Source organism: Microtus ochrogaster, chromosome 4 (assembly GCF_000317375.1).
Source record: "Microtus ochrogaster isolate Prairie Vole_2 chromosome 4, MicOch1.0, whole genome shotgun sequence".
Taxonomy (NCBI): Eukaryota; Metazoa; Chordata; class Mammalia; order Rodentia; family Cricetidae; genus Microtus; species Microtus ochrogaster.
The window spans coordinates 37,959,222-37,975,206 of NC_022011.1; the positions used below are offsets into that span (position 1 = coordinate 37,959,222).

General features: G+C 38.0%; 1 protein-coding gene across 4 annotated transcripts in view; it reads right to left on the reverse strand.

Annotated features, from left to right (window-relative positions):
* The window catches only part of Strbp (spermatid perinuclear RNA binding protein), a 118,448-nt gene that overhangs the window by 89,645 nt on the left and 12,818 nt on the right, over positions 1 to 15,985 (reverse strand). The window contains exon 1 of one of the 4 annotated variants that reach the window (XM_026789741.1): positions 6,779 to 6,800. The exons of the other annotated variants lie outside the window; for them this stretch is intronic. The gene's annotated coding sequence lies outside the window, so the exon portion shown is untranslated. Of the gene's footprint in view, positions 1 to 6,778; positions 6,801 to 15,985 lie in introns of those variants that run through there. 4 annotated transcript variants of the gene reach the window in all.

Consider the following 15,985-nt stretch of genomic DNA (forward strand, 5'->3'; position numbering starts at 1 on the left):
AGCCACAGAGAAACCCTGTTTCGAAAAAAAAGAAAAAAAAAAAAAAGAATAGCTCTCATTCTTAACAGCTGAGCAGATCATATCCACAGCCCCTATATGAATCTACTTTAAGTTTTGTTAAACCAGTACTCAGGAAGCAGAGCAGGTGGTGGATCGAGGCCACCCTGGTCTACAGAGTGAGTTCCAGGACAGCAAGGGCTACTCAGAGAAATCTTGTCTCAAAAATTAAAAAAAAAAAAAAAGTTTATTTATATAGCTATACCAAACTCTAAACTTTTGAAATGATTTATTTAACTTTATTTTATCTGCACTGATGTGAAGTTGTCAGATCCCCAGGAACTAAATTTACAGACAAGCTGTTATGTGGGTGCTGGAAGGGCACAGTGCTCTTAACCACCAGTCAATCTCTCCAGTTCTGTTTTCTAAACAGATACTATCACTCCATTTACAAACAATTCTTGAAGATCCATAGTTCTTCCTAACAAAGCACTTCAGACAATCAATCTTGCCTTCAGCACAGTATTTATACCCCAGTTCTACCAAAGTGAACTGCTGCAATCTTTCTGCTTCTGTCACTCATTCCTCCATGTTCTTCATGTCATCTACTTCTGACAACATCATCTAAATTTTATCTCAAACCCTGGGGTTCAAAGCAAGTTCTACCATCTTCACAAAGTCTCTAAAAGATCCAATTGTGAAAATCTTTACTAAAATTTCCACAATATACCACTATGTTAGTTGTTAATCATATGCATCCTTATATTCCAACTTACATGCTTCAACATACTTTTCTCCAAACTTATGAATTAAGAACCATAATTAAGTCTCAAAATACAGTATCCAGCTCAGTTCCTAAAGGAGATCAATAGATATTGGTAATAAAGTGTCTGATATCTGATAGACCTGGATTTTAATCTACTGTCTTCTAGCTGTTTGACAGTACCAAGTAATCTTGAGTTTCTACTCTCATTTGTAATAAAATGTCCCCTTCATGGGAATATTATAAAATGTCAAAATTTTTTAAAGCCTTCAAAAATGAGACAGACTAACAGTTCTGAGCACTCTTAATAATGAAACCAGAAAACAGAAGAAAGATATTTTCAATGCATTTGACATAAATACAGTGGCTGGAGAGATGATGCAGCAATTAAGAGTACTTGCTAGCCCAGCAGTGGTGACACATGCCTTTAATGCCAACACTTGGAAGACAAAGGCAGGTGGATCTCTGTGAGTTCAAGGTTAGCCTGGTCTACAAAAGGAGAAAGGGAGTTCCAGGACAAGCCCCAAAGCTACAGAAAAACCCTATCTTTAAAAAAAAAAAAAAAAAAAAAAGGTTCTTGCTAATATTACAGGGGAGATGAATTCACTTCCCAGCACTCACACAGCTCACAACTGCCTACAACTCAGATTCCAGAAGATTTAACTTTTGGCCTCCACGGGTACCTGAGCACATGTGGTCCATATACAAATAAGCAGGCATACATATACACATAAATTATTATTTAAAATGTAAAAAAAAAAGAAAAGGAATGCAGCTTGATGTGGTGTCATTCTTGTGTTGGGGCAGGAGAAACAGAAGGTCAATATCAACTTCAACTACCTATCTAGTAGGTCTGCCTGGGTTACATGAGACTGTCTCAAAAATGCCAAACAGAAAAAAACCCAGAGGGGTGGGGAGCCTCAGGAATCCAGACAAAAATCAAAAGGCATAAGAAAGCTGCTATGTATCTGAATAAATTCAAAGAAATTTCAAACCAAAATTAAGGCTTTTTTGTTTTTCATTTTTTTTTGTTTGTTTTTTGAAACAGAGTTTCTTTGTGTAGCTTAGGAGCCCTCCTGAAACTCACTTTGTAGACCAGACTGCCCTTGAACTCATAGAGATTCACCTGTCTCTGTCTCCTGAGTGCTGGGGCTAAAGACATATGCCACCACTCCTGGCTTCAAATAAATATTAAGTTTTAACATTATTTATAAGCCTAATATTTAACCTTTTTCTGTTAAATATTAAATATGTAATTATACAATTAAAAGAGGCTATAAATTGAGAAAATAATAAATTACTTTATCATCTATATGCTTTCATAATTTTTTTTTTTTCGAGACAGGGTTTCTCTGTGGCTTTGGAGCCTTTCCTGGAACTAGCTCTGTAGACCAGGCTGGTCTCGAACTCACAGAGATCATGCTTTCATAATTTTAAAGGATAAATATTATCAACTAATAATCTATTAGTCAAAGATATTAAATTGTAATTTTCAGAAAAACGTTGGGTCTATAGAGCTCGGAGGTTAGATGCATTACTTAAGAAGAGCTCAGAGGTACTGACTGCAATTCCCAGCACGGCAGCTCATATCCATCTGATGGCCCCTTCTGGCATGCATGGAAACTGCAGACAGAACACTGTATATATAATGAATAAATCAATCTTTAAGAAAAAAAAAGTAAAAGAAGCCAGGTGGTGGTGGCACATGCTTTTAATTCCAGCACTCAGGAGGCAGAAGCAGAAGGATCTCTGAATTCAAGAGCAGCCTTGTTGAACAAAAAGAAAAACAACCTTAAAAACTTCCAAAGTAAGGAGAAAACACTATTTTTTTTTCAATTTTGTGTGTGTGTCCATTACAATACCTACCCTTTTAAACTAGCAAGTTTAACTTTTAAATTTCAAAAGGCCAAGACTTAGCAGAATTAAGTGCCTTTGAAGAAATTAGATGACTTTGAATAAACGTATTCTCTAAACAGATATCTCAGCTAGAAATTATTAATTTATAAGCCAGGGTAAAAGCAGTATTTGAAGATGGTACTTGAAGACAAAGCAATCTAGATGAGGTCCTCAACAGACTCTCAGAGTTTTAAAATAAAATAAGTGAGAAATAACAAAGGAACAAGAAACTGACAAGGATTTGGTAATAAAATTTGGGGTAGGAAAGTAGACAAAAGAGAAGGTAGACAAAACAGAAAGCCAAGAGTACTTAAAGGAAGTATTAAGAGTACTCAACCACCAAACGCTGTTTTGGCATCAAACCAAAGACTGAAAAGAGACTACTATAGGCATACTGGTGCTACTCGTGACCTTGTCAAGGGCACTTTAAGTTGAAAAGCAGAAAAAGCCTGCTACAAACTGGCTTGAGAATACGATGGCGAAAATCTGAACTAGGCAAACATTGCCACTGGGACTATAAAACCAGGCAAATGTTTTTTGGAAAACAGCTTGCCAGTTCTTCAAAACATCAAATATAATTTACATGACTGAGCATTTCGATTGCTAAGAATACACCCATAAGCATTTTTAAAATATACCAGGTGGTAGATCTCTTGAGTTCGGTGCCAGCCTGGTCTACCAGAGTGAGTTCCTAAACAGCCAGGGCTACAAAAAGAAACACTGCCTCAAAAATAAATAAACAAACAAAAAAACAAACAAACAAACAAATAAATAAATAAATGTGGATGTTTTTCATAGTAGCCATAATATGGAAACAAATCTAATGTTGATCAACTGATGATCAAGTAAGCAAAATGTAGCATATCCATATAACGGAGTATTACCTAACCAAAAAAATAACAAAGGGCATGGTATAGTATCAATGACCTTGAAAACCACTATGGTTTGACTACAAAATGTCCTTCCTAAGATCACATTTGAACACTTGGTCCCCAGCTGAAGCCTCTGCTTGGGAAGGTTCTAGAAGCAGTCCTGGTCTCACAGCCTGATCTCACTTACAGCCAGGTCTCACTTCTGTTCACTCTGCTTCCTGAGTATGGATGCAATGAGACCTGCCAGCTTCTGTGCACTATCTTCCCCGCCATAATGGACTTTACCACCACGGAATTATAAGCCAGAACTAATCTTTTTCCCCTTAAATTTAGTACAAGAACATTAAACAAAAATAGACTCAACCCCCAAACCTGTGGCCGGGCCTCAGGACTCCCCTGACTCTGGACAATGATGGAGTCCAGAAATAAGGTTTGGACCTTCTCAAAGGACCTTGGTCCACAACACCACCTGAGGTCATGTAGGTGATGGTAGCCCATGCTGTTGTCTCAGGCCACAATGAAGCCTAAGATTCTGCCTCCCTGATGTCCTCAGGCTTTGCGGCCTCAGGAGCCATGCTGAGGTGAATGGTCTGTGGTAAACTCCTGAGACCATGTTGAGGCTCATGATCCATGCAGTCACTGAGAGCCATGAATGGGTCAGTGGTGGTGATACAGCCAAGGGCTGTGTTTGATGTCTGAAGCCTGATTATACCCAAGCCCATTCAGAGGCCTGTGATAGGGATTGTGGCCTGAAGTAATGTTAATGTCTGCTCAGGCCACCTAATGGCTCTCTTTAGCTGATGGTTTCTGGAACAAATGCAGATGGAGAAAGACTCATCCTCCCTTGCAGGGCTGGCCACTAGGAATTTGACCATGCTCTGATGAACATATAGCCCACACAAAATGGACTTGTTTGGGGGTGGGGGCGGGAGGTTGCTTTTTGCAGAGGGGAGGCAGTCACAGGGGGAAAGAGGTAAAGACAGAAAGACTAGGAGGTGAGCATAACAGGGCTCATGATGTAAAATTCCCAAATAATTAATAAAAAAATTTAAAAAAGAGGGGCTGGAGAGATGGCTCAGTGGTTAAGAGTACTGGCTGCTCTTCCAGAGGTTCTGAGTTTAATTCCCAGCAACCACATGGTGGCTCACTGCCATCTGTAATGAGATCTAGCGCCCTCTTCTGGCCTTCAGGCATACACACAGACAGAACATTGTATACATAATAAATAAATAAATAAATATTTAGGCAGGCGGATCCCTGTGAGTTCAAGACCAGCCTGGTCTACAGAGCTAGTTCCAGGGCAGGCTCCAAAGCCACAGAGAAACCCTGTCTCGAAAAACAAAAAAAAAAAAAAAAATACAACTTTATGTTTGGATACTCTTCGTTGTCTGTGTCAAGTCTTTGCATTTGTGGAAAACACTTTTAAAAAACAAACAAACAGGGGCTGGAGAGATGGCTCAGAGGTTAAGAGCATTGTCTGCTCTTCCAAAGGTCCTGAGTTCAATTCCCAGCAACTACATGGAGGCTCACAACCATCTGTAATGAGGTCTGGTGCCCTCTTCTGGCCTGCAGGCATACAAACAGACAAAATATTGTATATATAATTAATTAATAAATAAATAAATATTTTTTAAAAAAGCTAAAAAAGAAAAGCTTTTGTGAAATTTGTTATATTAAAATGAGAATATTCAGGCATAGTGGCACACACCTTTAAGCCCAGCACTCAGAAAGCAGAAGTAGGAGAATCTCTGAGTCAGGGCCAGCCTGCTCTACATTGCATAGTGAGTTCCAGGACAGCCATGGCTGCATAATGAAGCTTTGTCTCAAAAAGTGGTAAGGGATAGCCTGAAGTCTCCACATTATTTTCTCATTAATAATCCACCTATTAATATTCTACAACAGACCACAGCTTCCAATACCTAACTCAAATTACCAAAAACTCTGCAGCTGAAATACTCTACCCACAACATTTTAATACTAAGGAAAATCCTGGGTGTGGTGACAAATGTCATTACCTAAGCACCTAGAAGGCTGAGCCACTAGTTCAAAGTCAACCTGTACTACACAGCAAAAACAAAACAAAACATTAAAAAGCTGAACACACTGGCACACAACTTTAATTGTAGCACTTAGGAGGCAGAGGTAGATGTATCTTCGTGAGTTTAAAACCAGTCTGATCTACATGGACAAACCCTGTCTCCAATTCAAAATAAAATAAATCAAATTTTTTTAAAAAGGCAGACTATGTCTTGGCTTCTTAGGCAAGGTTAAAACTATCCAGATAAACACTATATTCACAAGAAATACACCAACGTAAATCAGAACTTGAGATCATCTAGAGAGCAAGGTCAGCCTGAGCTATACTGTAAGTTCCAGGTCAGCTTGGGCAATCGTGTGAGAGAAAAAAGACATTTACTAAAAGAAAGCATAACTGTCCTAATATGTTATTTCTAGATTTATTTCTTATTTTTAGATTTATTTCCTTTACTTATTTTATGTATCCCTTTATCTCCTTGAAGCAAGATTATAGCTTCTAAGGAGTAAAGTATTCCATTAGCTGGTATCTAAAGAATTGTGCCATTTATGAATGTAACGATGACTATAAGGCAATGCAAATCCCTAGAGTATTTCCTGAACCTTTAAAATAAGATTATATCATAGTAAATGTCAATAAATCAAGGCACATAATCAATGATACAAAAGTAGTGACCATAGCAGTATAAAAATTGTTGCACATAATTTTCTGTGGTTGGGGGGACGACAAAAAACACCAAAGATGTTGTGTGGACTGTTCTAAAGTTCTGCAACTTCTCAGCTAGTTTTCTCCATTTCTGTAAGAATACTGCGTCCTACTTATCTACTTACTTAACTGATAGGATTGTGACAACAATCAAGAGTTGAATGTGTGCAATACTTTACAAACTGTACCGGAGAACTGTTCTAGAATATCTACTGAAACTCAGTATTACAGACTGCTACTTCTCTACCAAAGTTTACTTTCCATTACTTCCCAAGTGACTGCAGAGACTTTATCTACATTAAGATCCTATGACTGAAAATGCACTAAGAAAAACTTCAATTTCCCATCCCTTTGACCTCAATAAGGCAAAGATACTAAGTGCTCAGCAATGGAATCAGAAAGGATGCTGTGCAATGTTCACCTCACATGCTTAAAAGAAAATTTCTTGTCCCACATTTCCAATAAAAAAAAACCTTAGAGGAATGCACAGAAGATAGAATCCCCACTCACCTGTGGAGGAATGCACAGAAGACAGAATCCCCACTCACCTGTGGAAAAATGAACGGAAGATAGAATCCCCATTCACCTGTGGAAGAATGAACAGAAAATAGAATCCCCACCCACTTAGGTCCCAAAATGCCTTTATAAAAGATAGCCATTTGTTAATGTGAAACACCTGCCCTGTGAAACGCCTATTCACAAAATCAGGGAGTTTATTCATTATATTTTACACTCTATTTAATAAAACAGGTAACACATATGTAAGAAGAATACAACTATAGAATCCAAAACAGAAGTAGGTCTCTAAATTCCCATGATTATAGTTTCCCAAAAAGGCATTATTTAAGGAGAGAGTAGTAGTAACAAAGACTCTGAAGTCAGACAACCCAGGTTCAAGTCCCTGTCTTGCTAAACTGTGTAACTTTAGAAGTGTAACCTCCATTATCCCTCTAAAGAGGAGGAATAAAAACAGTACTCACACCTCATAGGGCTGTTATGTTTAAATTTTAAAAATAAAAATAGGTATTGCCATGATTTAAAGCTGCTCAGCAGAATGTGTGGTACCCAACATTCAGTAAATGTGTAGCTGTTCTTATTACAATTATAAAATCTACTACGATCATTTACAATTTCACAAAGCTAATCATGTATCAGTGAAACACTCAAGTATTTCCAAAGATTCTCTGTTGCAGGATATTTGTACACTGTGTGAAAATTTGTCATTGTTTGAATAAAAAGCTGAAGAGCCAATAGTTACGCAGGAGAGGTTAAGCAGGACTTCCTGGCAGACAGGTACTCAGGATTAGAATCTGGCACAGCAAGGAGACACCACCAAGACACTGAGAAAGTCAGACGTACAGAACAGGAGAGAGGTAAAAAGCCAGGACGTGAATTAATAGAAACTGGTTAATTCAAGTTATAAGAGCTAATTGGAAACAAGCCTAAGCTAAAGGCCAAGCTTTCATAAGTAATAGTTAAGTCTCAGTGTTGAAGAGCTGGTGGTTCCAAAAGGAAGTTTGACAAAAGAGGCTAACAACAATTTTCTTTGACCTAGTGTGATGTGACATGTTCTAGGAAATACCCAAGTATATGAAGATTTCACCCACAGACAAACCAAAAGCTATCTAATTGCCAGTAACAGAAGACAGCTACATAAAAGAAGCATAACCTAGGTTCTGGTTATTTAATAAAATCATCATAGCAACCAACAGATTTGAGCAGGAAACCCAATTTCAGTACAGACTGCATAGAACTTAATGATAAAACTGATTTTCAAGAGAAAAAATTATCCTAGCCTCACACAATGTACATGAATTTATTTTTAAAAAAAGAAGAGCTGAGCTGGGTGGTGGTGGCACACACTTTAATCCCAGCCTCAGGAGACAGAGGCAGGCTGATCCCTGAGTTTGAGGCCAGCATGGTCTATAGAGTTCCAGGTCAGCCAGGGATACACAGAGACCCTGTCTCTAAGAATGAGGGAAAGGGAGGGGAGGAAGGGAAGGAAAAAAGAACACAGGCTGCTCTTCTAAATGGCCTGGATTCGACTCCTAGTGCTCAAATCCACAACCATTTGTAACTGCACTTCCAGGGGACTGAATCCCTAACTCTGGTCTCCTTGTGCTGTGGGACAATGGTTTTACCCTGTAAAGATTTGTTTCTTGTACTTGTTTAATAAAATGCTGATTGGTCAGTAGCCAGGCAGGAAGCAGAGGCAGGGAGAATCCTGGAAAGAGGAGAGATTCAGTCTGCAGTTGTCACCCAGAGACAGAGGAAGATGAAAACGCCTCACTGATGAAAGGTACCAAGCCACATGGCTAACACAGATAGGAATGGGCTAATTTAAGGTGTAAGAATAATTAATAAGAAGCCTGAGCTACTAGGCCAACTAGTTTATCATTAATGTAGTCCTTTGTGTGTTTGATTGGGACTGAACGGGTGAGGGATCGGGCAGGACAGAAACCTCTGACAACATCCTTGGGCAGCAGGCATCCAAGTGGTACACAGATATACATGCAGGACAAACTCAACACAAATTTTTTTTATTTAAACAAAGACCTAGCATGGTGGCAGGCAACTCTGACCCCAGCACTGAACAGGCAGAGACAAGCATATCTTGAGTTCTAGGCCAGTCAAGGGACCTTACTCCCAATGGGCAGACGGATAGAAAAGTAAAATTTCTGCAGTAGTAGAAGTCATATTTATGCTTTTCTTCCTCTAAAATTAAACAGCCTGACACACAAATGTTTTTAGTATGGAGCTATCTATAGTGTTTTTCCTGCATTACACTTAATCATACTGATACATTGAGTATTCTAGTTTCACTTGTATTCGTACCACAAACTTAGGCACAATAGTATAAATCTCACATTTTATAATAGCATATGTCTTGGGAATGTGACTTATTCTTTTAACAGGAATAAGATAATACTATCATTAGTAGGAATAAAATAATATCACTTACATGCCTAGCACTATCATTAGTAGGTGTAAAATAGTATCACTTACACGCCTAGCACTGAACTAGAAACCATGCACAAATTTTAAGAAATCATAAAAATATGATTACTAAATATCCAAATTATTAAATATTTTAATAAAGTATCCAAAGGTACCTGCCTTCACTCCTGCTGGTAATACCTGAAGCTCACCAGCAGTCAGTTTAGTTGAAATAATGAGTTCCAGATTCAGTGAGAGACTATCCCAAAAAATAAGAACGATGAAGACCCTTGACCTCCACATGTTTGTACATGGATACACACACACACTCACACCCTAAGTACTGTTTTCAAACCACACAAAAATCTAAAAAGCCCTCCATTTTCCTTAGTAATATCCAGTCAATGAATTGGGGGAAGAACAAACAGGAACCCCAGAGAATGTGACTTTATGAAGCAAATATCACTAGTCTATTGCCTAATAAATCACGTTTTCACTCTCATTTGTTCTTTTCCTGGTTAGCATTATCAATGCTGATCACAAAACTCCCTTCCAGGGGCTGGAGAGATGGCTCAGGGGTTAAGAGCATTGCCTGCTCTTACAAGGTCCTGAGTTCAATTTCCGGCAACCACATGGTGGCTCACAACCATCTGTAATGAGGTCTGGTGCCCTCTTCTGGCCTGCAGACATACACACAGAATATTGTATACATAACAAATAAATAAATATTAAAAAAAAAAAACTCCCTTCCACTTCCAGAAGGCAATTCAAATTTTGTTTTTCTATACCCTATCTTTCCATGACTTTCGCCACAAGCACCGGACAGCTATCTTTTTTTTTTTTTTTCGAGACAGGGTTTCTCAGTAGCTTTTGGTTCCTGTCCTGGAATTAGCTCTTGTAGACCAGGCTGGCCTCGAACTCCCAGAGATCCGGCTGCCTCTGCCTCCCTAGTGCTGGGATTAAAGGCGTGCGCCACCACCGCCCGGCTCTGAACAGCTATCTTAACTGCTGGTGTATCAAAATACTGTGACAAAAGCAGTTTAGGGAGAAAGGGTTTATCTGGGTTACAGTTCCAAAAGGGACACAATCCATCACAGCAAGGAAGGTCTGACAGCAGAAGTGTGAAGTCAGTAGGAAAATAGGGCATCAGTAGTTCAGAAGCAAAGAAAGAGCAGGAAACAAGGACAGACTATAAAACCTCAAGGCAAGCCAGGGGGTATTAGCACAAACCTTTAATCGCAGCGCTCAAGAAAGGAAGAGATCTGAGGAAGGCAGATCTCTGATTTCTAGGCTAGCCTGCTCTACAGTGTGAGTTCCAGGACAGTCAGGGCCACACAGAGAAACCCTGTCTTTAAAAAAAAAAAAAGATAGATAGATAGATAGATAGATAGATAGATAGATAGATAGATAGATAGATAGATAGATAGATAGATAGACAGACAGACAGACAGACAGATAGATCAAACCTCAAGGTCTGCCCCTAGTGACATATTTCCTTCAGTAACACTCAACTCCCTAAAGATTCCATATCTTCTCAAACAGCACTATCAACTATCTGCTAGGGACCAAGTGTCCAAATACGTGAGCCTATGGAGGGCCATTTCACATTCAAACCACAACAGGACATCACTAATTGATAAAATTTATTGGGCTCTGTTGCCTTTAACTCCACTAGAACATAAGGTCAATAACAGAAGGAACCTTGTCACTCGTTTTCATTTTATTCTTGTGCTCAGAACAGTGACTGCCCCATGACAGAACTATTAAGGACACAAAGTGAATAAACGTATGAGTAAGTGAACAACCACTTCTACTTCCATTATTATACTAACGATCTTTACTGGGAGCTTTTTAATGTTTTAGTAACTATACATATATATATATCAGTACAACTTTAGCAATTTGAGTACTGACTTCCTAACCTCATTCCAATCTATCATAATCCAAGAGACCCACAATAAAACCGTCATTTCTCTCCAAAATTATCATAAATTTAATGAAATTCCCAGAATGTCTTCATAGATAGATAGATAATTAGAATAGCTAAATCAGTTTTGAAAAAGAACAAAATGGAACACTCCACCCCATTTAATCATTATTATATGGCTTTAGTAACCAAGATTACACAGTATTAAAAGTGACAAACAGAAAGAGAGCCCAGACACAAATACACAAAGCATGCTGAAACAATTTTTTTTGCAACAGTATAAAAGCAATTCAGTGGTAGAAGAATTCTTTTTTGATGTGGGATTCCCCTCTGTATGTTGTGAATACCATTGGTTAATAAAGAAACTGTCTTGGGCCTGTGCAGAGAATAGAGGTAGGCAGGGAAAACTAAACTAAATGCTAGGAGAAAGAAGGGTGAAGTCAGAGAGAAGCCATACAGCCCCACCAGAGACAGTCGTAGGAAGTTTAGCCGGTAAGCCACGTAGTGACACACAGATTAATGAAGATGGGTTAAATTAATATGTAAGAGTTAGCCAATAAGAAGCTAGAGCTAATGGGCCAAACAGTGATTTAATTAATAAAGTTTCTGTGTGATTATTTCCGGTCTGGCTGCCAAGCAGACAAGAACCAACAAGCAGCCTCCTTACAACAGTCTTTTCAACAAATGAAGCTGAAGGAACTAGACATCTGTAAGATCCAAGAAACTTTAATCAATATCCCAAACTTTATTTTAAAAAAAAACTAAAATGCAGCATAGACTTAAAAGTAAAATTATAAACCTCTTTCATTTTTAGGGTAAAACAAAACAAAAACTCCATAGAACATACAGCCAATGGAGTTCTTAAACTTGACTTCAGAATCAAGATTCTAACAGGGAAGTTTCACAGATACCCTCATAGAGCCTATGGCCTGTGTTAAAAGAGAAAAGCTACAGGCTGGGAGAAAATTTCAAACCTCAGACCTAATGGAAGATTTCTCACAAAAATAGATTTTTTTAATTTTCAAAATGAAACAGTAAAAGAGGCAATCCAACTAGAAAATGAGCAAAACTGCTCTTTAAAGACTCAGTTTTTCTGTTAAAATGTTAGTGGGCAAATCCCGTGTGAAAATACTGGATCATTTAAAACAGTGGTGGTAAATATAGCTTAAAAATACAAGAAGCCAGGCCTGGGGGTACATGCCTTTAATCCCAGCACTCAGGAGTCAGAAGCAAATGAATCTCCTAAATTTGAGGGCTACACAGAGAAATCATCTTGAAAAACAAAAAATAGACTCTCTTCTATCTCTCATATAGATATACCTCTGTATCCGTGGGTGGGTGTATAAAACAAATCTGAAAGGACACAGCAAGGCCTTACAGAACTTTACTTTTATCAAACAATTCAGCACCTGCACTTTCAACAATTACTCCAGAGACACAGAAAATTACAACTACATAAAGACATGTTCAAACAGCTTCTTTATCAGTAATAGCCAAATTGGAAACAGCCCAAACATTCTCCAACAGGTGAATGATTAAACAAAATGTGATATGTATCTACCTACACGGAAAACTATTTAGCTACTAACACATCAAACAATCTGTATGAATCTTAAGAGAATTACATTGAATTAAAAAAAAGACAATCTTAAAAGCTGACAAACTAAAGCAGTAGTTCTAAACCTTTCCAACACTGTGACCCTTTAATATAATTCTCCATGTTGTGGTGACCCCCAACCATAGAATTATTTCACTGATATTTCATAACTGTAATTTTGCTGTTATGAATTATAATGTGATTATGATATGCAGAATATCTTATATATTTGACCCCTGTAAAATTGTCATTTGACTCCAAAGGTCAAGACCCACAGGTTGAGAATCACCATACTAAAGGATTACATTTTTCTAACATTCTTGAAATGACATTACAAAGATGGATTTATTATTTCTTATATAACAGCATATGAAGCTAATCTCAAAATTAAAAGTTTTGTAAATTCCAAAGGTGATAATCAAGTTTTTCAGTCTCAGATGCATATTGGGACTACTTCTAAAACTCTATAATGATTTAGACACCATATCAGACCAATTAAATTAGAATCACAAGAAAGACACTCAAACATTTGTGGTTTTTCAAACTCTCAGGTAAATTCCAATATTCAATCATGAGTGTAAGTGAGTAAATTCCGATAATTCCAATACTTTTTAAGTAAATCCTGAACGAAGTATTTAAAGCACTTGCCTTTATTGGTTACTTGAAAGGATAAGAATTGATGGGCTGGGCCCAGGAGGTCAGCCTAGGCAATACTGGAGAATGGAAAGAGAGGGAAAGAAAAAGGAGAGAAGAGGGGAAGAGAAACTTCCCTGGACACAGAAACAAAACTATTAGTTTGGCTTGTCAAAACCATTTAATATTATCCTAAAAGCAAAGACATATTTTCTCACAAATCTTGAATAATCTCACAAATTTAACAATCTACACACAAACCATTACAACAAAGTACATAAGGAGGCATTTCAAATGCAGTGTTCTTTTTCATCTGTGTGGGAAAAAGCAACAGTGGCAGCATCAAAAACAGGCCAGGAAGTAGTGGCACTCCCAGCACTAGGGAGGTAGAGGCAGGAAGATCTCAGAGTTTAAGGCCACCTGATCTACAGAGATAGCTCCAGGACAGCCAGCGCTACAGAAAGAAACACTGTCCCTGGGAGTAACAATATTAAAAATGCAGAACACTGAACAAACCACACACCACAACTTAATTCAAAACATTCAGGGAGCAGTGGGTAAGTAATGAAATCTCATAGATTCTACAAACATTTTACCAAGTAACACATTCACATCCTCTTGGGACTTTACTGGACTTTACTGAAGGTGTTTTTAATTTTTAGGTTTGTTTGTAATAAGTGGGACGGGAAGATATAATCATGCTACACAAATTAATAAAATTGTCAGCCCAGGAAAATTAAATAAATGCTATAACATAACTAAAAATCTGACACTTACATGTCAATTAAAATATTAAACTGATAAGGTCATTTTTAAATATATATGATCTTTTTACAAGTTCAGAAAAACCACAAATTATGGGGCTACAAACCACCAATTTTTCTAAGGAAAATTGCAGCTTATAAAATATTGGCTGACTACCAATACAAATGAGTTTTTTTCCTCAAGCTTTGTAAGCCACAATAGTCCTTCAAACATGGCTATAACCATATTATTCAATCAAGAGGCAATGTTACTAGATGGCATAACTAAATAAGTCAACGCTTGGCCTAAAACCATATGTACAAGCCTACAAACTCGTCACTTCTAAAAAGAGATCTCAAATTTTCTAACATTACTATTTTACCACAATTTTTCAAGCAATTAAGTAATTAAGTGTTTTGATAACTTTTTTAAAATCATTGTTAGGAGCCAATAAAATGGCTCAGTGGATGCATATACTGCCAGACATGGCAACCTAAGTTCAATCACTGAAATCCGCAAGTGGAGAGGACCTTCCACTATGAAGGTCTCTGACTTACATCAATGTGCACCGACAGACAGATGGATAAACAGACAGACAAATGTAAAGAAAATCAGTTTTGCAATCTGGGTATCATTTAGTATTTTTAAAAGGGAGAATGACCACCATCCAATATCTCCCCACAGAGAGATATCCCACAGAAAAAGCACAAATTCCATTACAACCCGAAAATATTTTCTTCAATTTTATTGCCTAAGTAGAAAGGTAAAAGATGATCCTGAAAACAGAGCAGAATAGCATTAATTCCCAGGTATACTTCTGTTGTTCTTTGTCTAAAGTATCTTGGACAGCTAACCATTCCACACCTCAGTGTTACCATTTATTAAACAGAAACACTTTTTTGTCCCTTCATGATGAGGCTATGATACCTTAGAGATGCAATGTACATAAAGCAGGTAGCACAATGCCTAAACATAGCAACAACATCCCACAGAAGCCAGAAAAATTCCGTTACTATGTTGAACAGAAAAATATAGACTATCAGACATTAAGAAGCCTTCATGTCTTATATAAATAGTATATTAGAGATGATATGAGCTGAAAAAAAAAAACTGTAACAGCCGCTTTGTGAGTGTTTTCTAATGCCAGGCTGCTCAAGTTTCCTCCAAGATTGAAACATTCCTGCAGGGAAATTCCTTTAAAAGGAAAGTGAACAACAACTCAAAATAGCTTCACCAACTCCCTGAAACTGACCAGATTCACTAGGTCCCTCCTTGTCAGAGTAAGCAATAAAAGCTGAGGGTCTCACTCATACAAGGAAGTTGGGATGCAAAGCAAACTCGGTGAAGCTGAGCTACAAAAAAGACTGAGACCAAACAGCTACCTACAAGTAGAAACCAGCTGAATTGCCTTGACGAAATTCAGACCAGAGTCACTTGGAAAGGATGCTCCAATCTGTTGAGGGCCTACAGGTGGTACAGTGTGCTCCAGGTTCCCAACTTTTGTGGCCTGTCACCTGTGCTGGGGTGGGCATTGGTGATGCACCTGTCTGTTTATCATTTTTGCTCCTGTATAACCAACCCCTCACCCATATTTCTGAATAACCACAATAAAACTCAATGGTTCACCAAGCTAAACTTTGTGGTATTTGTACTTTGGTCTATTTTGATATCCCCATCTGGGGTAAGTAAACTTGTGTGTTGTGTGCCCTCAGGAAAAGTTTTGTCACACAACATAGGCACTTTACAACATTATTAAATCCTTTTAACAATTCAATAGAGAAATATGGCCGGGCAATGGTGGCGCACGCCTTTAATCCCAGCACTCGGGAGGCAGAGGCAGGCGGATCTCTGTGAGTTCGAGACCAGCCTGGTCTACAGA